Here is a 24,820-nt window from a genome sequence, read left to right on the forward strand (position 1 = left end):
TTATATGTTACTTTACAATGAAAGATTGAAGATAAATTGAAGATATTTACATTTTAATTTATGGTAACAGATAAGGGTTTGTATGCATTATGTGTAAATCAGCTTCATGCTGTTTAAAACCTTATTCTCTGAAATTTATAGACCATGTAGAATTGATTTGTGATGTGATGCTTTAATTTATTGCGAGAAAAGTAGTATGGCTTCAAACTGCCACAGGTAGGCACGTAACAATGGCTGTTCAGCTATACTTATCCAAAATGGAGAAAACTAATGATACAAGGGCCAAACATCTTATGAAATGCAACTATTTATAGACTTGTTTTGCTATAGGGAGGCTGGTGAACACGCTGAATACGAATTACCTCAGTTCTGCAGCTTTCTATGTCTTTTTAATGCATTCTGTTTCAGGGTCACTTTCAATCAATATTTCATTTACTTACTGAGATTGAATGGGCGCTCTGAGACACAGTGTGCTGTTTATCATACAGATTGGACACCTCATTCTAGATCCAAGATCTTTTCCTCAACACTGGGAGCTGTCCTTTCAGCACCACAAAATTACTGCTTGAAGTTGCATTGCAGCCCCCACCTCCTTTATCACTGGGAGCTTTTCTTTCAGCACCACAACATGGCACCTAGACTTTTTAAACGGCTGCCTTCCTCTTTGCACTGAAGACCAGTTTCGTCTGCACTTCCAGTTATTGCTATTACCTGTAGGACTTTCAATCCTACTTCACCTCACCCACCCCACTCCTGAAACAGTTAAATGTATCTATTTCTGTGGAAGTCATTTTCTCACCGAATGATCAGAAACAAAGATAAATTCTAACCTGTAACGGCTCATTTCGACTCATTGCTTACAATAGATCTAAGCTCTTTTTTCTGCTTATTCGACTCCTTCCAGCTTCCCATCACATCTGTAACAAACTTTTACAACAATATGGCCACACCACCATGCACAAACCTACCTGCAGAGTAGAGATAGATTACTCTCCATCGCATTCAGATGGTTAACAGAGGTTAGCAAGTCCTGTATTATATATTTATATCGCTTTCTAAGAAAGTGCATATTAATGTTTACTTTAAGAATGTGTAAATGGTGCTATCAAGAATCTGATAAATTTTATCCCAGTTTTTTGTGTACCACTTCTAATGTATGAGATTTATTTTTTTATTGGAAAAAAATAAACAGTATGAAAGCATTAAATTGGTAGATTTTAGTACTTTAACAATGAATGAAATCCCTATGTTACAGGCCCTTCTTTCTTTTGGAAATTTTAATGGCGATAGTAGATTTCAACAAAGATACTGATAATTGCATTTCTTTTAATCCATTCTTATATTGCATTCTTAATTCATATGCTGATTCCTCACTGAGTCCTTAAGTAATTTTTTTTTTTTACTATAAGTCTTCTTTAAGAAGGGAATTTTTGCTTTCCAAGGCAGCACTTGAAAGAATATGAAAATATAATTTAATACTCTACATCACAGACATGATTTGAGACTAGTTACTCTGTTAGTGGGAGAAATTCATCACTCATTAAACACAGGGCAAGCATGGCTATACATAGTAATTCTTAGTGCAATACAGTCTTATAAATTTAATGTACACACATTATTTAAATGATGCAAACAGCCATATGAAATTGCACATGATTAGAAAACAGGATGAACTCATTTTGCCTCCTGCTTGGTTTCTCATAAACATGAATACGTAATACTGTTATGCACTGTTGTTCATAGATGACTTTTTACATAAAGGGTAAGTATCATATTACCTTAACAGATTATTTTTTTGAAATCTGCATGTTATTTTTGTTTCATCAGATATGTGCCCCAATGAAATAACATTTTTTTCAGAAAATGAAAGTATTAGAAAATTTGTCATGTTAACTTTGAAGAAATGGAAGTATAGTGCATATTACTAGATAGGATGTCATTCCACTGGTCTATATAAACAACAACAAAGCCACTGTTCTTGAAAATTGAAGCATTACCTTGTATAATTAATAAAGTACATCAAATCAGATTTGTAAATAAAATATTGTTTAAATCTAAAGTATTCAATATTTTGATTAGATTATTTTTTTAAGGAAAAAAATATTTAACGTGTATGTGCCGAATTTTTTTTTAAATAGTTTTTTATAATTGCAATGGAAAGGCAATTGTCTCATTATAAGTGGTACAGAAGCCAATACTTGGGTTAACATAGATATATAAACAAGTAAAAACTGTGGAACAAGTTTTAAGCTCATTTTGGAAAAAAAAAAACAGTTCTGTAGAAATGCATATTTGTATTTGTTTCTCTAATAAATCTGCAAATAGCTTTAAACACAAATTAGTTTTAATTATTTAAATTATGAGTTCTGTTAAGTAATTTAACACTTGTTTTGCCTTACACTTTGTGAAAACATTGTCTCATGGAAATGAATACAGGCTTATTGTGGAAATCAAGGTAGGTCTGCATTCTTCCAAATGATCAGGGATTTAGCCTTTAAGTATATGTTTACCTTTATGAATTTATCAAAGAAATTTTATGAAAAACAACACTAACGTTCCCCCCAAAAAATTGCATCAGCTTAGCCAGTTCCCCAAACAACAGAGAACTAGTTCGCATCTACTTTAACTCAGTGTCAAAGACCAGACCAGCAAATAAAGTGAAGTGCTATGTTCAAATGGTTGATAAAAAGAAGATTATTTGGTGCAGGTAATTAGCTTCTTTACATACAGCAATGAAGGAATATAGAGCTTTATGAACCACAGTGTCTGAATCTTATTTAATATGATTTATACCTTATGATTAAAATTGTTATCTAAAAATATGTATACGTTCCTTGAATTGTGACTTTATCTGAATGCACATTGGAATTGTTTTAGGATAACTTACAGTGATCTATTTCTGTTGTTAATGTAGAGTCCCCATTTCATAAAAAATGCTTTGTACTCAATTCATAGACTAGAATAAATACTGATGTGTATATCCTTTTTTTTTTTTCACTTTTTGTCTTTCTGCCATAGCAGAAATACTAATCTGTTGTTAAGTATCCCAATCCTATTGAATTACAAAGAGCATTCAAATTATAATGGAATCTTTGGATTTGTAATTTTTTAATTAGTAAAATAATTGGGGGGAATCTGTCTTAGGAAAACTTTTAAGTAATTGCTAAATATGTTATTTATTGGGTTTACCCAATGTAACAGCTTTTGATCCATAACAAAAACAGTTTCTTGATAGTATTTTAGATAACGGGTAATTATATCACTTCTTTCTTTAAATTAATTAAACCCAAATTTCAAAAATAATGATTTTTTAAAATTTCCACACATTTATCACTATATCATTTTTCTAAATATGATGATAGATGAGTCCTTAGTAGACAAAGTTAGAGACTAAACTATCTTAATATGGTTAACAGAACATCTTGGTTAGACTTGATCGTTTTCTATTTTTGTTATTTTATGTTGTCTACATTAGGAGATAAATGTTGAAAAGGCTCTGAGTAGAGTAAAGCTATATACTTATAATGAGACCAAATCATGCTGAAATTGTAAAATAAACTATGACTTACAGGGTTGAACGCTTAGACAAGAATCATATTTTTAGATATTGGCATAATGCAAAGGAAAACCAAGGAAACTGCTTTGAAATGATTAAATCAAAACCTAACCATCATATTTTACAATGTGTCTTAAGAAAAACATTTTCTAGTCAATCTTGTACAGTATGTATTTTATGGGGTTCAAGTGTCTAGTTAGCATTTATTTACATAGTTCACTACTTGGGAGATAGAATTTTTAAATACCTCTAACATTTCAATCTTGGATCAAGATTATAAGTGGATTTTTGTGGTGGTTCTTGTTTTTGCTTTTGGAAATAGAAGACACAAGCAGTTTTCAAGACTGCATTCATACAAGTACTGATTATATAAAAAGTGATTCAGAAGGCCAAATAACTCAATTAACTAGTTTCAATTATTAGATTTTCTTATGGTTTCGCCAATAGAGGGAAAAACTCAGAAGTTGAACTTCCTGTGAAGATTGACTTTATGACTTCCAAAAAAAAAAAAATGTTACTTATAGAGGCACTACAAAGGCTTAATCTAAATAAATCAAGGAAAGTTTAAAAATTTGTTTTTGTTATTTATAAAACTGATTTTTATACATCCTAGCAGATAGCTAACTGAATTATTGTCCATTGTGTTAATAACATGCCTAGAATCTCAAGCTTTAAATAATTGCCAATGCAGTTATTTCTTCCTTTCAGTAAACATTCAAAATCTCTTTTTTAATTTTTTAAAAGTGTTCTTCTAATCTTTTCTATTTAGCACCTATTACCTTTGAGACCATTTAATAGAAAAGCTTAAAAGTATATCCATTATTTATTTTATTTTGTATATCAATTTTTTATTTTACATATCAGTTTTTATTTATTGTAAAATTATTTTGCCATGGATGTTAAAGATATGTTAAGGTTTTATAGACTGATGATAATAATGGATTTCTATTTTTTTAATTTTCTGGAACGAATTCTCTATACCAATGGATCCACTAATCAGTATGAAAAAAAAACTTCTATGTATGAACTTTTGATCTGTTTACATTAGTTTTCATGTAGATTTCTTCATTGTGAACAAAATTAAATATCCTAAATTCCTAGCTTGGTCCAAAAAGGAAGACTGATAGTAAAGGAAGGTAAAGCACTGGAGAATCAGTCTTACAAAGAGTGACAGGAGCAAGTGGAAGAGCCCTAAACCAGCCAGGATCCTTCATTATAAGCCCTTGACCTTGTGTAAGCAAACAGAGGTTGATGATGGTATAACCTTATCTCTGTTGTGCATGTTTATATTTTGTGAGTTTGTCGTATTTTAAATATTATTTACAAAACAGTACTATCATTGATGGGTCTGTGGAGATAACCAAAGTTGTACCCTGATTGAAGAACTAATTAAGTGTCATGTAGAATGTAATGGTACTACAAAAACGTGCTATTAAATTATGTTGGTAATTCTACCCTGGTATCTTCTTTATACCGAATACAGATGACACACACTTTTTCATTATTTTTAATTCATATTTGCATCACTTTCTATCATGACGTGAAATAAAGGAGGGACTTTAACCAATTTTCGAATTTTAAGCCTAAGACACAAAGTTGGTAACTGAAAGTCCACATACAAAATTCCTATTTTTATGAATAGTAGGTCTTAAAATTCAATTTGAGGGCATGTATTCTATGTATATACTAATTCTAATTTTGAATTGAGAGTAAATAATTTTCAGCAACAATAAGGTCATCACTTTTCTATTGTAAATAACAAGACCAGTATAATTAAGCTTATCACATTTCTTTTTATAACGCTTCAAATGTTTGGGAAAAGCAAAATTATATTTATAATGTTTTATGATATTTTTCTTCTCATAAGCATAAACTGTATTGCCATTGACTAAGTATATTTAAAAGGTGTGAATGTTTGCAAAAATTTTTAAATAAAAAGTAAATACATTTTCTCTCAAGTATTGTTAGGAAAAGTATTTTTCCAAATAATTTCCCCCAAATATGCAATGATAGTGAATTAATATCTGCTCTGGTATGCAGAATGCATTTTTATTCATTATTTAATTTTCACAGTATTGTAAGGCATTGATAATAATTTTATCCCTATTTTACAGAAAATGAAGTAAAACTGTGTATCAAGACACTAAGATAAAACTAATAAATTGAGGGTTTATCTCACTTTACCAAGAATAAAAATTTCTAATTTATAAATAAAATAATTTTTTAAAACTTCATTGGAGTGCACAATGTGAGGGTGTTCAGCACATCCCTTGGGTGAAGGGCTGAACTACAACTTGAACTTTACCTTAAGTGAAAACAATGTATCCTAAATTTATATCTTCATATTAATCTGAAATTTAAAAAAATAAAAATAAGCACATTAGAACATTTTAAAATAGCAAGCAATTTTCATGGAAGTTATTGTGTCTCTAAAAGTTGAAATAGGCTGAAGCTTTCAGAATCATAACTACCATAATGCAAAATACACTAATATAAGCCAGGTACGGTGGCTCATGGCTGTAATCCCAGCACTCTGTGAGGCTGAGGCAGGAGGATTGCTTGAGCTTAGTAGTTGGAGACCAGCCTGAGCAAAAGTGAGACCCCATCTCTATCAGAAAAATGGAAAAACTTGGTCAGTGCCTGTGGCTCAAGGAGTAGGGCGCTGGCCCCATATACTGGAGGTGGTGGGTTCAAACCCAGCCCCGGTCAAAAACTGCAAAAAAAAATAAAAATAAAATAGCCCTGCATAGTGGTGCATGCCTCTAGTCTCAGCTACTCGGGAGGCTGAGACAGGAGGATCACTTGAGCCCAGGAGTTTGCTGTTGCTGTGAGCTGTGATGACATCATAGGCACTCTACCCAGGGTGACAGTGAGACTCTGTCTCCAAAAAAAAAAGATAGTAGTAAGCATGTAGCCATTTAAGTTGTACCTCTAGTCCTGTCAAAGTGCATGTTGCCTCTTGAGAGATACTTTAAAAAGATGAGAAACAAAACAATAAACTTTATGATAACTGAAGTTTTTATGGAAGTAAACAGATTCAAGCAATTGAAATAGCATAGTAGGGATATGTAGAATTACTTGAAATAAATGTGAATCTCATCTGTCTAGTGAGTGAGTTGTGTGGCCTGAGAGAAAATTCATTTTATTTCATTTTGAGTGCTCACAAAATGCAGTACATTACAGGTTTCAAAGCTGTTTCCAAGGGCAATTGTTCACATTTAGTTGTAGATATTAGTAAGAATAGTTTTGCCATTTGATAATTTGTCTTTAATTTTTAAAATATGCATTTTTCTCAAACTATGCAAGAATGTCAATATGAAGAAACCAAATGGTGGGGAGTTGGATAATATTTTACGTGAATAGTAACCTGTGAAAAACAAAAGTATATTGGGCGGCGCCTGTGGCTCAAGGAGTAGGGCACCGGCCCCATATGCCGGAAGTGGTGGGTTCAAACCCGGCCCTGGCCAAAAAAAAAAAACGAAAGAAAAGTATATTATTGATACATGTACAGAAAGTGTTTAAAATTTATTTAAGAAGTGTATGTTTTAAAACATAATCCATAACTAAATAATCCATGTCAATCTTAAATGAATAGAATACATTTGGAAAATTAAATGCTTTAGAGGTTATATGATAGAGGGTACTAATTAAATACATTGTTTCAGGAAAATTCTGTTGGTAATCTAAATTGTAAAGCATTCATAAGAGAAATTTGAGTGTATTTTATTTATTTATTTAATCCTTTACGATATTATAAAAATTATAGAAAGAATTCTCAAAATATAACTAAAGTGTTTTTAAAAATCAAAAGATTATACATTCTAAAAAGTTAAGATGTTGCATCTTAAGAGACACCAGTTTTAAAATATGAGTAAAACCTAAAGGAAATTTTTTTTAATTCTGCAATACTAATTTTTTGTCTATCAATTGTTCCCTGTTTCTTTCTCTGAGAAGCAGAAAAATGAAAAAGATGTAGACAATCTCTGTATCTGACAGGAACTAATCGTGGCATAGCTTAGAGCCTTATTTTTTAGTCTCCTAGTTTTTAAATGTTCTCTTTATGTATTTCATCTTTCCCCATTTATTTCCTTATCAAAATAGTTGTGGGAATCAAATTAACTGTCCTATCCAATTTTATCATCACATTTAGCATATTCAGAGATTATTTTCTTTGTAGAACATAACACTTAAGTTCTAAAAGTATCTCAATTGTTTTAAAGGTATTATTTTGATCACAAACTTGCTATATTTTTTATGTCCAAAAATAGAAATAATAGAAAATATATTTTCTATTCTTTCATCAACTTACACTATTTTATAATTGGGAAATAGTGTTTGCATTATTCTGTTAATAATATATCCATCTTTGTTTTTAATAGCTCTCAGGGAAAGCAAAAGTAAACAGTCACTGAAAATCTTTATAAGGTATCTTGTTTGCCTTACTCTTTAGAGTGATAGCAAATTTTTTAGAATCATTGTAGGAGAATTACTCTTTTCTCTAAAATAATAATCAATCAATAGAATGTTCTAGCAGGAAAAAAATACAATTATTTTAATCTCAAGTGTGTTAAAATAATTGCCTGTACTCTGTTCTCCAAATGAAGAAAGATATAAATCATTTGATTTTATTGGATTTTTCAGAGTTTTATTCTACCCTAAGGCAGAGTCTAGGCAAGAAATATATTATGTCTAGCCTAAAATGGATTGAAGTTAATTATCTGTAATAATAAGTGCTATCCAAAACGATGCATGATAAGAACTTAAGAGTTACAGATATGATTTCTATAATCTCAAAATAAAAGCAATAAATGGCTGGGTGCTTATTTTCATAATTAGAAAAAGAAAATATATGACTTCTCTTAAATTATGTTTATTGTCAGAAATTTTAACTAAAGAACATCAGCTAGAAAACATAAATCCCTCAGACCCAGGATGACAGAGAAAAAGTGGACAATCTGAATTTGAATCTCAGTGACGTCTGGTAATGAATATTACGTAGGCTCAAACATCCTGGGAAGAATATGGGGATCCCAGTACTTCAACATATAAGATCAAAGGAGATATAAATTTGTTTGATGTACACCTAAATTTCAGGACCTAAATTAAACCTCATGGAGGGAAAAGATTCTTCAAAAACGATCAGTTGCCTCTAAAAATTAAGGGGAAAAAAATGTATAAACTATATTGCCCAAAGGCCTCGTAAGGTTTGTGCATACACTTTACAAAATATCTGAGCATAAAGGAACCCTAAGATAAAGCCCTAAATGTAGAAAGATTAGGTCCCGTAAAGAAATGTCTAAGATATATATGAACACAAAATAGGCAGTAAATATTTTGTTATGCTCATTTATCTATTCTAGTTCCATATGGGTGATCCCATAAAGTTATTACAACATATTGTATCAAATAATCAGAACTCATATCAACTAAAAACAAATGACAATTCCCTAAATTAATTGAAGAGTAGAAATAAATGATAACATGAAGGTAAGCAATTACTTCAATAGTGGTTTATTAACTGATAAAATGAAAATTCTAATTACAGGTATAAGAAGTTGTTTGTGAACACTTAAGGAAAACACTTTTTAAATATGTTTTCCAGTATTCATAAATTTTAATAAATGAGAAAAAATGAAAATGTCTAATAGTCTACAGTGTAATAACAGAAAAACCCACAATTAATTAAAAGGCCTACTAAAATTAAGTGAACATCTGGCAATTAATTGCTTTTATTTGAGACAATAAGTTCAGTGAAATGGCAAGAAGTTCTTCAGGTTGCCTTGTCATATTTATACAATTTAAATCTTTCATAAACCCTTCCAAAAACCCCTGCTCTGTCATATAAAAGAATTTTAAAAAGAAGTTCATTGACAGTTATACTATGATAAACATTAATAAAATCTAATATCTCAGCAATTATTGTTCTTAAATTCTTAGTGTTTTATATTTCAAATAACTTTTCTGTAAAGCCATTGTTAGTAGTTAGCATTAATACAATTTTTTAAAACACCACAGAATTTTATATTTAAAAAGTCTAGTGCACACGTTTTATTAAAAGAAAAAGGATATTTGATTCAAATATTTTAAAGACAACAAATATGTACTTTTAAGAAAGAACTCTTGAAAACCAATGAAAAGGTTCTGAGGTATGTATTTCTTTATTGAAGAACTGTAGGATAGCCAATGAATATTCTTGTCATTAAAATGTTGTAAATGATCAAAGATAAATTTATACAATAAGAAAAAGAAGAGGGGAAATTTTGGCAGTCTTCGAAGGGTACATTTTGCAATATAACGTTAGCCATACTGCATTGCAGAGCGTTTGCTGGTCCCATAGCTAATTTAAGTTTTAAATAATTCAGCAGATTCCCGCTTTTACAGTATGATCATAACTGGGCCTTGATTTTTCAAAGTGCTTTGATAACAGCAACAGTCTTTATTTTTTTCTTCATGATGACCCCTTGATAATGGCAGAACCAATATCAAATTTAATGTTCTTTCCTTAAACCATGAGAATGATTGACACAATTTCAATATTAAGTATAAGGACAAGGCAGACACAACTGTCTACTCATTGCGAGAAGTTTAACACACATCCGCGTTGGATTGCTGATGTATTTAAAAGGTGGCTCTGGATCAGTTGCATACATCATGTTAGAATTAAAAAGTTGTGATTAGAGTGTCTTCACCAAGAAGAAAAACAGAAAATGAAAGGTGATTTGGACAATCCTATGGGAAAAATTGGCACTTCGATTCATATTTAGTAGGGGGTTGTTTGTGATAGCTACTGGTTCTGAGACATTGAAACCTAATGAAATGGATTTTCAAAATACTCATTCACCTTGAACAATCAATATTTTGGCTGGAGTTGGCTCTGAAACTTGGCTCCCATATTTGATTAAGAAGCAATCAGTGAATCATTTGTATGGTTTTATATATAAGGCAAAATTTTAAAACAGGTTCAGAGCTCTTTTCTGCTAAAATATGTTTAATGTTATTATGGGGGAAATGTATTACTAGATTTATAGAAATCTGATTACAACAAAACCTTACATGATCTGAAGATGTTTAAAAGAATGCAAAATGGAAGCTCAAGAGCACAAAACTGCTTTTCATTCTGGGCAAGAGTTACTCACGTAAAGGATGTATTTAAATTCTACATAAAGGTTAATGAAAATGAAGTTCAGTGTACACAAGCAATCTGAAATAAAGGCACATTTACTGCCATTAAAATGTTTTCTAAGATCAACCCTAATGGATAAAGAAAATATTAGAAACATGGGGAAAGGACAAATGTATATCCAAACATAAGCTAATACATTATTAATAACTGTTGATGACTGAAAATAACAGGATTTTAATAATTAAGTAATTTTTCATTGTCATTAAATTGAAATGTTAGCAGGAGTAATGTCAGAAAATTTTGCTTGCTATGATCTTGAAGGCATTAATTGAATACTGTGATTAATGTTCAAAATACACAGTTTTTCAAATGGTAAGAAAGTTTCACTGAATTTAAAAAAGTGAATGAGAATGAAGTTAATGGGGGGAAAAAGGAAATGAATCATCCCCAAGTTGAACTATGAAATGGAGTTTATTTGTGCTTATTACTGTTTCTGGTGCATAATAAGCAGTGGCAATCACTTTGATCATTATTGATAGTCAATTAAATTCATTAAGAAGATAGAATAAAAATGAATATTCTACAACCCAACCGAGCTATTTAAAATAAACAATTTAAAGGTATTTCTTAATGTCATGAATTTTAATATAGTGACCAACCCTTGTTATCATCAACAAATACAGCTCTATAGTTTCAAAATGAGTTACTAATATGGAATGCTGAACAGCCAGTAATAAATACAGTAATGATAAATTACAGGTGATGATCCTAAATAAAGGAAGGCTTATTTTATCGGTCTATGACTTTACTACATGTTATAAGATTATTGTAAAATATACTTGTAAGAACTGGCCATGCATGATGGTTCGTGCTTGTAATTCCAGTGATTTGGGAGGCCAAGACAGGAGGATTGCTTCAAATCTAGGAGTTTGAGACCAGTCTAGAAATACAGTGAGACCCTATCTCTACAAAAAAATTAAAATATTAGCTGAACATGGTGGCACATACCTTTAGTCCCAGCTACTGAAGAGGCTGAGGTGAGGAAATAGCTTGAGCCCAGTCTGAGGTTGAAGTGAACTCTAATCACTGCACTCCAGCCAAGGGGACAATGTGAGAAAAAAATATATGTATATTTACACACACAGTAGAACCTTCAGGGTTGGCCACCTTCCTAAATTGACCACCTCCTTAAGTTCTTAAGTTGACCTAATTTTCATCAACTGGACATGCACCACATGTACATATCAGTACAGTCGACCTAGTTCCTTAAGTTGACCACCTCTGTATGTTGACCGGTTTATTATAATCCCTTGGGTGGTCAACTTACAGTGGTTCTACTGTGTATACACACACACACACACACATGTATTTGGAGAACTAACTTTGAAGGGGAAAAAGTAGATTTTTTTAAAACCCTATTAAAGTTTTAACCATTATTTAAAATGGAGAAGGGAATGATTTTGATGTTTTTGAAGAAAATTCTTTATTTGTGATGCAAAATCCTTTTCTATCAAGATCTATAAAACAGAAATTCTCAGTACAAAATTTAGAGACGCTTTGATCAGAAATGTATCTTTTTACAAGTAAGGTTTAGGAGGTTGTTAGTATCAATGTAATCCAAAATCTACATTTCCTGGGCCAATTAGTGTTTTATTTTTATTTGCCAAATATGTCTCAAGTTCCTTACTATACAACATAAGGGAACCCTTTTGTCATATTAATAAAAGAGAAAAGCTATGGTGTAGAAATGTACATAAAAAGTGGCCTGGTGTTATTTTCTTGCTGCCTAGTTTTCTCTGACTTCTCTGTCCTGAAAATGATGTGAACATTCATTAGGGAAAATTAAATACCCATGGGAAATATGGGGCATGAGCCAGGCCTATGGAGAGCAACGGCAGCCCTATACTGTGGGCAGTGAGGAAGTTGAATATTGTTCTGCAGTATACAGAGACCAAGAATAAAGAATATCAACTTATATTTTCATACTACAAGGTTCAAAACACTTTCAAGCAGTTATTTGATTTCTTGTAACACTTCTTTAAAGGCAGCAAAGTACTCTTCAATTCAATAATAGGAAATTATTTTCAAATATACAACACATCCTAGATCGTTTATGCATTAAGCAAAAAAATGAATATTATTTCAAAATTTAGCCCATAAATTTGGTCCTCTAAAATACTCCTTGCTATTACTTTTAAACTGTTTTTAAAGAAGGCTGTACAGAAAGAATACTAAGAAAAAATTGCTTTTTGCCACTTTCATTTTTTTAAATATAACTTTTATTTTGATTAATTTCAAACGAAAAGTGAAAACAAAAAAATACATTATGTATATTCTGAATGTAAATATCAACTAATTTAAAAGGTACTGACCTTTATGTACTCCAACACTATTAACGGTATCCATCAAGAATAGTTTTCCTCTTATTTTTTTTATAAAGCAAGAAAAAAAAGGCTAATTTTAAACGTGAACCTATGTATTTCACCCAACATTCATACACCACCCATGCTGACAACCTAACAGGGAAAGCCTAACCTGTGAGGGCCACTGACCCTTCATTTTGTTTGAAGAATATGCCGCATGATCCAACAGCAATGGCAATAATAATATTTAAATATGTAATGTGTTAAAACTTTAAACTGTTTGCTGGCGACCCAGATCAGCAGCGCTCAGGAACGATCCAGAATCCAAGAAGGTAAGTTACGTTGTGCTTGGATTTCATTCTTTGTGTTCTAAGATTAAATTATGAAGGCCTGACTTTCGAGCTATGAGTAAATATCCATGGTTGGCACAATAACGTTTTAAATGACGATCGAATATTATCTATTTCACATGGCTCAAAGAAATAAATTAAAACATAGAAGTTGGTAAACTTGCATGTGTATCACCCATTGTAAAATCTTATTTTAAATATCGATTTAAATTTTTTTTCTCTTTGTGCATTAAACAAGCCCACAGTCGGGGACATGTCAGCTGATTCCAAGAAGTATGATGGGCCCAGGCCTGGCTCCACCCTTTCTTGCCCCAATTTGGTCTTAAATGATTATTTCTGCTGAAGTAGATAAAAGCTCGTAGTTGAACAACTGGTTCCTGATCAAATCCATTGTTAAAAACTTTCTAACGTTTCTTTTTCTGTCGGTGAGGAGACACCAGAGGCTGCTTCACTATTAGCAATAGTAGCCGATAAAATGACCATATTAAAATTAAATAATACTGCAAAATACAAAATTTTGCCTGCTATAAAAGTGGCTACAGTCCTCATAATGTGTCAACAACTGGTTGTTCCGTTCCTAAGTATAAGTGCGTTCAAACACCTTATACCTATGTGTATATAATTGTGATATTCGTGTTCATCTATTTTTCAACAACACCCTTATTGATCAGAGGTGAAAATAAACATGAAATGACTGGGTCAAACATTACCTACCTGATGGCTGCATCAAATCAGTGCATATCTATGATGGTAAGTTTTTACTCTAATGTCCTTAAAACACAGAGGCCACAAAAGGCCCAGTAGTTAAAATCCTTTTGGATCAGACTATGAAAAAATTATATGGGTGTCTACCTTCTAAGTCACAAAATGTCAACCCTAAAAAACAGGAAATCTCCCACCTGAATGTGATTCCCTAAACTACCTTCATGTCACAATCCAATGTCAAAAAGTGTCAAGTTGTGATCCTCATATCAAATAAAAATGAACATAGGTTTCATTCCTGAAACATACTCTTGCAATTTTCTCATATTAAATGCAATCTTCCAACTTTGAAAAAAAAAAAAAAAACTTAATTTAAGAAGCATTCCTTAGTCCCTCAAGAAAGAATCTAAGGAATTTCAATAAAAGAAGCTGCATTTTAAAAAGCTCATATATGTATAATCCCCCTAAAGAAAGGATAGTTACAAAACTAAATCAGAAAAAAAATCAGCAAATCAGATCTTTTTCTCAGTTAGCATATGCTCTCGTTACTAAGGAAAGGAGAGGTGTGGTTTAACGATGTTAAGAGTGCCTTGCTTTTTTATAGCTATTTTGTCCCATAAAAGGGAACTCATACTTATTTGAGAGTCTCCCCAGTGCCACATGTGGAAACCCATTACTCACTCAAACATTTCTTGAGCACCTCCTATGTGTGTGTCTCTCTCTCTGAAGAGCGCAACTGATCTTAAATAGAACAAGACAGAGCGAGGAGAGCTCCTGATAGAGCTCAGGTTCCAGTGGGGAAGTCGAAAAATCCAGTATGAAGACAGTAAAAAGTGAAAAGTAATTATGACGTGGGACAGAGGTGGAAAGAGGTGACTTTGGTAAGGAAAGACTGCTGGAAGAAGGCAAGACCTCCTCTGGGCACTCACTCCCTGTGTCTTGTGAGTTGGGAGAGCCGGAGGTGGTTGATGAGGACAGAAATGTGTAACAGAGACTGGTCGTTTTGTCTGTGATTTTCATTTTTAAATTCAAAAAACATTACATGCCTACAATATGCTAAGCACTGTAATAAGCCTTAGGTTTATGAAGATGGAAAATAAACAGATTTTGTCCTAACCTTGGAGGAAATAGGAAAAGAGACCAAGAATTTATAGAATACTCTGATGATACCTGATAGAGGTTTCCCAGCGGATAATCCCAAGATGCAGTGTGACATGTGAACGCAGCTGAGACAGAGTTCACGTAAAGGGGGCCGGTGGTTTCTGGAAGGAGTTCGGGAGGAGGTCAGGTAGTGCTCCCATGAAAAGAGATGGCAGAGTTGTGACTGCAAATTATACCTCCTGAGCCTCAGCCAAAGTTGCCTTCCAATAATCCACACCACTGCCCTGAATCTAACTAGGGAAAAGTTCATTTCAAGATAATGCTTCTATGAAAAAAGAACCTGTTTTGAATGTTCATTAAAACCCATTAAAATCCAGAAAAGAAATGACTGAAAAGAATCTGAGAAGAAAAATCGGCATTGAGTGTTCTTATGTTCAGAGACCAGAATTTAAAAAAAGAAAGTCATGAATATTATTATATAAACCCTACATTAAGATAATTTCACAATCATCTTTACGATGACGCAAAGCTGTACTCTTCTCCCAATACTCAAGAAAGTCAGGTACGCATTGAGAATAGTGGCTGTTTTCTAAAGCTAGACAGAGCAGGATGTCTTTAACACATGGAAGCAGATAGTAATAATTTGAATTGTTTATACTTTAGGAAGTAATGCCCTACTTCCAAAACCCAACAACAGTATGAAGCATCAGCCACAACGCTGGGAACACTTAAACATAGATCGCGAGCTAGCAGGGGCCTTGAATAATAGGTATCCTATTCCGATGTGGAGTAGGCAGAGCTTTGGGTATAAATTAGAGTTGACAACCCACTGACCCAAAATATATTTTCTCCTCTTTCTCCACTGTCAAAATTCTTCCACATAACACAATCTTGGGTGGGTTAAGAACATATTGAAAGTTAAAATATAAGTTTATTGTACAAGGCACATTAGGCCATTCTTATCTTTATGCAAAGGAATTTATCCTACTGGCCACAATGAAGATGAAGATTTGAATAAATAGAACCTGGCAAAAATTTTAAATCAAGAGAAAGGGCCAAAAAATAAATAAAGACACTAGCTTCCGAACAAAGACCTTGCAGTGAATACAAAATGTTGGGAGAGGTAACGCTACCTGTTTATACCTGACTCGGGAAGTATGACAAGGAATCTCATTAGATAAACAACAGAAAACAAAATATTAAAAAAGCAACCGCACTGTTCAGCCTACTCAGAGTTTTCTTGAGCAATCTAGTCTTCATTTCCTTTTTCCCAAATCTTTCCACCATCTGCCTCCTTCACACTTTCTGTCTTTTCTGTGTACCAGACTCCATTCTGATGTAGGTGTCTCTTTCTACATTCTTTAATCAAGGATGTCATGGCTGAAGTGTGACATCACTGAGGAGACTCAGTTCCAAGCATACATTTGTATCAAAACTCAGCTTAGGCTCGGCACCTGTGGCTCAAGCGGCTAAGGCGCCAGCCACAAACATCTGAGCTGGTGGGTTCGAATCCAGCCTGGCCTGCCAAACAACAATGACGGCTGCAACCAAAAAATAGCCAGGCGTTGTGGTGGGCTCCTGTAATCCCAGCAACTTGGGAGGCGGAGGCAGGAGAATTGCTTGAGCCCAGGAGTTGGAGATTGCTGTGAGCTGTGATGTCACAGCACTCTACCCAGGGTGACAGCTTGAGGCTCTGCCTCAAAAAAAAAAAAAAAAAACTCAGTACAACTGTTACAGGTGCAGAGGGTCCAGCTGCCTGTCCCTGTCAGCCAATATGCAGAGACGGGGACAGGTCCACCAGACTTTTGTTTATCAGAAGGCCGGCGATTCTGGAGAAAGGTCAGAATAGCCTCTCCAGGACTATTCTGTTCTTCCATTACCAAAATCACAGTTTTATATATACAAGTTAAAAGCAATAACCATATTAATAGTAATTGCCATGACCCAGGACCCATAATAAAGAATAATTGACATAACCCATGACCCATACAACAACATTCCAATTTGAAAGTTGATCGCTTCAGTCAATCACCCTAAATTACTCAGCTATACACTTTTAGGTTAAAGCTAAATTTATAAAACAACAGGGATGGGAGACCTGAGGTGAAGGTCAAGTAGGACTAACATGGCCAGACCAGCTGTGTTGTCTCAGCCCTACCCTGACTCCTCTTACTCCCCCGACTTGCGCTGTCACAGTATCTCCCAAAGAGGAAAAGAATGCAAGTCGTTAGACAAAACCCAGTCAAACAACCAAACCACCTATGACAAACCCTCCCGTTGGGCCTGAGTAACAGATCTGGCCTCATGGAGGAAGCAGCACAGGGAGGACAGGGAGAGGCAGCAGGTTAAACAGTAGAGTGATGCACAACACGTCCAAACCAGACCACCCTCACTAGTCAGGGGCGCTGTGTGAAGATGGAGTGAGAACAGCACAAAATGCATACCCAGGACTCTTCCAGAAACTAGTAGCTGCCAAAAATATGCTTTGCATCACATTCCCCATATGGACACTCTAATCACCAAAGCAAAGGCCTGAGACTATGAAACAGACCCCTGGGGACAAGGAAAAGAGCTGAGGACATCGGCCTGGTCTCCACGTGGTGACCACAGCTGGCCTTTGTGATGATAGCAATTCACAGTAGAATAGAAATTCAAACAAGTAAATCTTAAAAGTACTGCCAAGAAGATATGATTACTTCGTAACATCTGTGACTATAAACACTGTCAGGTTCGGGGTTTTAAAAATTGATAGATAAGACCTAAACTAAGAAACACCTTTCCACCATCTATTTGGCCCTGGTTGCAATGAACATTCATATTTGGGAGTTAGAGAAAAACTGGGTTGGAATTCTTTTTTTTTTAACTGTGCCTTCTTGTTGCCTTTGGAACAATTGCTAAGGAACCCTTATGTAAATGCATACCCCTCCCAGCACTGAGTTACTGTGGTAACTGTGATGGCCACAGGACTCTAAGGAATTTACTCATATTGGTACGTTTGCATATAGCTTCTAGAATCCAGGCCAAATTTCCAACATATGTGGATGCAATGGTTACAGTCACCTTCTTGAACTGCCCTGGGCCCAGGCTTTTCCAGTGATATACTCAGTCTCTCTTCTGCTACATATCTTGTGGAATATTTTGTGAGTGGATCGCCTTTCTTTTTCTGCCCTACTCCCCGCCACCCTGGGGAGTATTTATTTACTTATTTTGTCATTAAGTGACACATTTTTCAAAATTCATTAGCATTACAATGTGATGCAACTTCCAAAGAGGTTTTTCATCAAAATTAGCTAATAATTCAGAAATAAATCCTAATAGGAAAGGAAAAAGGACTGATCTTGGATAAGAGGTGGCTGACCACAACTCAGTTCTGTCCTTAGAGGGAAATGCCAGGGGAGTTACTGATTGTATTGCACTTCTGCTGGCACAGAAAAAGATGTTAATAGTCTTACATTTTAAAGTTTCCTAGTGGAGGGAACTGTTTTGCTGTCACAAATGAACAGCCTTCTAACATGTTTTCTTAAGTGACTGCTCTTAGCATATTTTAAGAACAATAGCAGTCATATTTTCTTCTGTTTTCATAAGAACAGATGTTCCATGGCAGTGAAATGTAAGGGCTTTCTAAATTTTATTCCCAAGTAGATTTTCTGGCACCCTGATAATTTTTCAAAAGTTCCTTAGATTGAATTTATTACAAAGTTAAGAAACTAAAGTATCATCAAGAGGTCACTTTAAAGCAAGTTTTCTTTTCATGGGTTATTTCCAATCCCCAGTTTCTTAGTCAACAAAATCAAATAAAATTATACTATAGCACTATTCCTCCATAAAGATGATAGCTATGTCTCCACGTCTCAAACATGGTAAGTATGATATTAATATTTGATGAATAAAGTCATAAGCAGTGTAAAGATATACCCAGTGAGAAGATGACATTACACCATCATAGGAGAGATGAGACTCCATTGTGTATTTTAAACACTTCATCTAAGTTTATAAAGGTGAGAATTTTCTTTTTTTTTTTTTTTAATTTGGCCGGGGCTGGGTTTGAACCCGCCACCTCCGGCATATGGGACCGGCACCCTACCCGCTGAGCCACAGGCGCCGCCCATAAAGGTGAGAATTTTCTATAGATACGTCCCTTGCTGTTTTACACCACTTATTGTAATAACTCACTTATATTCACAGCAAATCCTCTACTTAAAGCACAGTAATCCTAAAATCCAGTATGATGGTGGTTTTCTACAGAAGTCAGACTTCAAAAGAGGTTTTTAATGCTCTAATTATATAATGTTAAGATTCTCGGTCAACACCAATGAGAAATTTCAAGCTCATTCTTCTAGTATCGTTAATATTTATACCCTATACATGTCACCAAAATATCATTTTTTAATTAAAGAGTTTTTAATTAGAAAAAATTATATAGTAACATAGATCCACCGAATTTCAGACTCATAAAATAACATTTTAAAACACAATGCTAGAGTAACAGCTAGTGAGTGAATAGCTTTGTTGATGAAGGAACGGATAAATTGAGACTATATGATTTGCCCGAGTTCACACGTTTTCTTTCCTTTAGAAAAGAGGCTGACACATACTTGAGGGGTTTTTCCTGTCATGCAACTTTTTTCAACTTAATTTTAGTTTTTATTATGCAACTTGGGTCATGGAACTGAGAAAAAATGTCCTTTTCTTGTATGTTACGGGAAACAGGCACCTAGACTTTCAGCTGTCTTAAAATGAGACATCATATATAATTTAGCCGTCTTTCAGAGATATGAGTGAAATAAGTGAGGTAGAACTAAAAATATGTGATCCATAATAGTGGTAAGAAGGTCAGAGAGAAACAACAGCAGCCAATCCGATGTTGTGTAACGTCTTGCTAGCCTTCCACGGCATGTTCTGTTTCTCTTTACCGTGAGTTTTGACTGATAAATGTTTTCTGCCAACTGATAGTGATAGAGCCCAGGAAGCCAGACAGCAATGAAGCTGCTGCTAGAAGGCAAAGAGCAGGAGCCCAGAGATTCAGAAGAGTGAACGGGCTGCGTCTGAAAGTTCCTCTCAGTGAATTTCAAGGCACTGCCATTGTGAGCAGTAGCTGCAGGTGCCTGGGTGGCCCGTGCACACAGGGGTGGATCAGGGTCGGGTAGTCATACAGAGCTCCCCGGCATTGAAATCAGATGTACCATTTCTTTAAATGTGATAGATTTCTTGCCAGCCTAATAAAGCATGTTTTCATTTCCCTTATTCATTAGCTTATGCAAACTCCTGCCAAAGACTTTTCAGAGGCTTTACTTTACTAATGCATGAAACTAAAAGGTCTCCTGACAGATTTTTGCTTCCCAAGAGAGCGTCTACTGCTTGGTAATCCAGTGTCAGTCATATTGCCGTGTTGGGATCCAAGGCGCACACTGCACAGGATCCAAGATCTGTTTCCTACTTTGGACAGGAAGGAAAGGAGGGAGGGAGGAAAAAAGGAAAGAAAGAAGAAAGGAAGGAAGGAAGGGAGGGAGGGGTGCACTTCTTTGCCCGGGAATGACACATAAAATCATATGTTCAAACCACTTTCCCAGTTGTTAAATTTTTCAAACTAAAATCTACATTTTTCCATGAAGAAATACATCACTCATCACTCACTGCCCCCTTAAAATTATAACTCCTTTTATGACAGGTTACTTCCCTCAATATCTTAATTTTCAAATCTCTCCCATCTTATTTAGAATATAAATTATTTATTAAGTCTTACTAAACTCTCCTTAATCCTCTTCCTTCCTGTAATCTGTTCTTTTTGTTTACCTTTCTCCCCCTGTCCTCAGCCTTACCTTGTAATCTGTTTTCATTTGTTGAATTTTCATTTTATTAAGGAATCCCTTCCTTATAAATATATGTAAATGACCACATGTTATAAAGGCTTTTCTTTCTTTTTCCTGTCCCTTCATGAATGCCAAAAAGAAATGCAAATCTCATTGTGGGAACAACTCGTTTATCTGCTTGGTTGTCTATGTGGACGTGTTCGTTTGCCACTGTATTTCAAGCATTTGAAAACTCCCTCTTTTCCCTGAGCGAGACCTTGCCAGCATCGCCCCTCTCAGACAGGAAGAAAAACCTCACAAAGCAGCAGCAACGATTGTGAGTGAATCTGTACCTTTCCCTACCCCGGGTCGCCTCAGTTCTGTCAGGTTTATAGCTAATCTAAAGAATAAAAATTCCTAAGAATTTTTTTTTAATCTCTTTTCTCTGCGTAAGGGATTTCTTACCAGGAACACCTCATGAATACATTCATAGCAGAGCAGAGGGAGCTAAGGGTGTTTCATCAAATGAGACCTTCATACTGAAATCAAATCAATATTATGTATTTTCTTTTTAGGCGTTAAAGAAACAAGGACCTGGGATTCTCTCATGAGGGAGGCATAGGCTGTATTTTTCTAGGGTTAAGCATATGAACGAAGTTGTAAACTCACGGAAGAGTCTTTAAGTATTACAAGCCAGAAGTAAAAATAGGTTAAGAAGTCAGAAGAAAATTGTGATTGATAAGTTTTAATGGTGAAGAACACTAAGTATGTGTACAGTACACGTCACACCTTCCGAGGTAAGCTGGCCAGAGAGCAACTACACTCCACGTACTCCCGTAAACTGACCTGGGCGCCACTGCCATTGAACCGCCCGCCCCACACCACCCCACCGCTGTTGGGCTACCCACCCGCCTGTCCATACGCACAGTTCCAGCTATAACACTTGACCCAACACAGAGCCGATGCTAAATTATTAATTACCCAATTGAAGAAATAACGGAATGAACAAAAATATTAAACTTATTCACTGGAGTTTATACACTGAGGTTTTTAAAAAAAAAAGAATAAAAGAATTTGACAGACTCTATCCCAGATAGATAATTGGTATGTCAACAGAGGCAATTATTTTATTCTGAGGCCAAGAGCATGAAGATAAAAGGAAAGTATGGATAGAAATTAAAAAAAAAAAAAAAGACAAATCTAGAAACAAACTCACAGATTTAAAGGCACTTAAACCAATTTTCTTTTTTTTTTTTGTAGAGACAGAGTCTCACTTTATGGCCCTCGGTAGAGTGCCGTGGCCTCACACGGCTCACAGCAACCTCCAACTCCTGGGCTTCAGCGATTCTCTTGCCTCAGCCTCCCGAGTAGCTGGGACTACAGGCGCCCGCCACAACGCCCGGCTATTTTTTGGTTGCAGTTTGGCCGGGGCCGGGTTTAAGAAAATTGATATATTCATCTTCCCACTAACGATGTGAGAATCTTCTCCTGTTGGGAAGGAAACGGAATGAGGTTTTAGAATTCATGCTACAGGGACATAATTCAAACAAAAGCTTCAGTGGCAACTGCAAACTTTTCTTCCAAGTCACCAAAAGAGAGAAACTAATTTGCTCTGGAAGTGAAGTTTGCAGTTTTTAACTCCAGTTTGTGATTTTTACTTGATTATATGACCTTTCAGGAAAATAAATCACACTGTTTACAAAATGTTTCATGTTCTTCAAGCAGCATAATAAAAAGAAATAGAGTAAAAAAATAAAATAGATGCTGACAACTAAACATTAAACCCTAGCACCATGTTCCGTCCCAGTAATTGTACATATTGGTGGGAGCAGCAATGAACACAGCCCATCTGTCTGTCACATTCTGCTTAATCTGTTCATGGAACTGAAGCCTCTGTGAAAACCCACTTTCCTCCAGAGCTGTCAGAGGGGAGTGAGGAGGCACGTGTTCTGGCCTCAGCTCTACCAGGAACCAACTGAAAGACGGTCATTACATTATTTAACTTTTCTGAGCTGTAAAGCCCAGTCTCTATAAAATGAAGAGTTGTTAGGTGATATCCAACAGGCCTTTCAGTTCTAAATAGTATTTTCTGTTTTAGTTACAGAATTACAAATAGTTACCAGCATGATTAGTCCTTTCTGTTCATGTTAGATTTCATCATGTAAATTTGTCATTAGTTCATCTGCAATCCAAACTCAGTCCATCTCTCTTTCTGGTTTTCCAGTCTTAGATGAAGTAGCCTAAGCCTAATTTTTCCAAGGAGAAATTTTTAAAAAATTCTGGAATATATTGAATTCCTACTAGTAAAATTTTATAAAGTTTGCCCTAATCTTTATCAGGACTTTTGCTCATAGAGTAATCGTTGCTTTTGGTAATAGCATGTTCCAGAAACATAAGCAATTTAGGTTTTATATGATAGAGGCTGTGACTGTTATAATTCTGTTTCACCATTATTGACTTTAAAGTTATAAGCATTAATGTCATCATTGCTGTCCCTGTCACCATCACTACTGTTGTCATTATGCTCTGAAAATCTCACTTTGTTTTCTAAGATGTTTGGAAAGATATTATACAGATTAAGCAAAGGCAAGGCTCTTTCTAGTGACATGATTTCCAAATGTCCACTGAAGGCTGAATGAGAAATCAAGTGATCATTTGCTTTTGGTTTCAGCCTGAAACTGCCCTTAAGCTGCTATCATACAAATGTGGGAAAATGACTTCATCTCAAACAAGTCATGTCATATTATCTCACTCTTAACACTAAACCTAGATGTTTTCTAAGTATCTGAACATGACAGTATGCAACTGTTCTCTTTCCACTAAGGAAAAATCAACAAAAAATTGAGTTGCATCAGACTTCATGTAAGTGTTTCTTGATGTAAAAGAGAAAAGAGAATTAAAAAATAAGAATAAAAAGAAAATTATGAACACATATCATTCTCCCCTTAATTTTCCGGTTATTCTAGCCATATTTTAGAGTAGGACTATCTTTGGGAACACAAAAAATTTAAACTTCATTTGATTCAGAATTTCACCACCACCTGTGTTGTTTGAGCTTTTCAACATTCATCTCAAAAATCACGTTGTGCATTCTCGGCCAATCTGCTGGTATGACTTTCACCTCAATCATTTTACTAAGTCCTCTCTTAACAGAGAGGTGGCTGCCTAAGTGACATGATTTGAGGGATTCCATAAAAATCAGATATTCTAACTACATCTGAAGCCCTGCTAACCTACAAGTGATATTGCATAGAGTTTCTATGCAATAAAAACTTCTAGAGTGTCTATGAAATAGAAATAGATATTGCATAGAGTGTCTATGCAATAGAAACTTCTCTAATGAGATTTCTATTCTTATGAGAATACAGCCCTCAAGTAAGTGCAATAGGGCAAGGAAAAGAAATAAAAAGCATAAAGGATTAAAAAAGAAAAATAATGGAACCTCCTTTCTTTTTTTTATAGTCTCCCAAAGGTCAACATGTCCACTTGCTAACAATTATTCAATCCTTATTATACATGTTTGTTTCCCCAACTAGGCAGTAAAATTCTTTTTTTTTTTTTTTGTCTTTTTTTTTTTTTTATTGTTGGAGATTCATTGAGGGTACAACCTTTCTGGAAGGAAGTATGGAGAAACCTCAAAGCACTCAAGCTAGACCTCCCATTTGATCCTGCAATCCCATTACTGGGCATCTACCCAGAAGGAAAAAAATCCTTTTATCATAAGGACACTTGTACTAGACTGTTTATTGCAGCTCAATTTACAATCGCCAAAATGTGGAAACAGCCTAAATGCCCACCAACCCAGGAATGGCAGTAAAATTCTTAAGGATAGAGAG

The 24,820-nt window shown here is 34.6% G+C and overlaps 1 protein-coding gene across 5 annotated transcripts in view; it reads left to right on the forward strand.

Moving 5' to 3' along the window:
• The window catches only part of NOVA1 (NOVA alternative splicing regulator 1), a 145,615-nt gene extending 144,408 nt beyond the window's left edge, over window positions 1-1,207 (forward strand). For all 5 annotated transcript variants that reach the window (XM_053595367.1, XM_053595368.1, XM_053595369.1 and 2 more), the window contains one exon: window positions 1-1,207. This exon is cut by the window's left edge and continues 3,509 nt beyond it. The gene's annotated coding sequence lies outside the window, so the exon portion shown is untranslated.
• The last annotated feature ends 23,613 nt before the right edge of the window (window positions 1,208-24,820 follow it).

This window comes from Nycticebus coucang, chromosome 6 (genome assembly GCF_027406575.1).
Source record: "Nycticebus coucang isolate mNycCou1 chromosome 6, mNycCou1.pri, whole genome shotgun sequence".
NCBI lineage: Eukaryota > Metazoa > Chordata > Mammalia > Primates > Lorisidae > Nycticebus > Nycticebus coucang.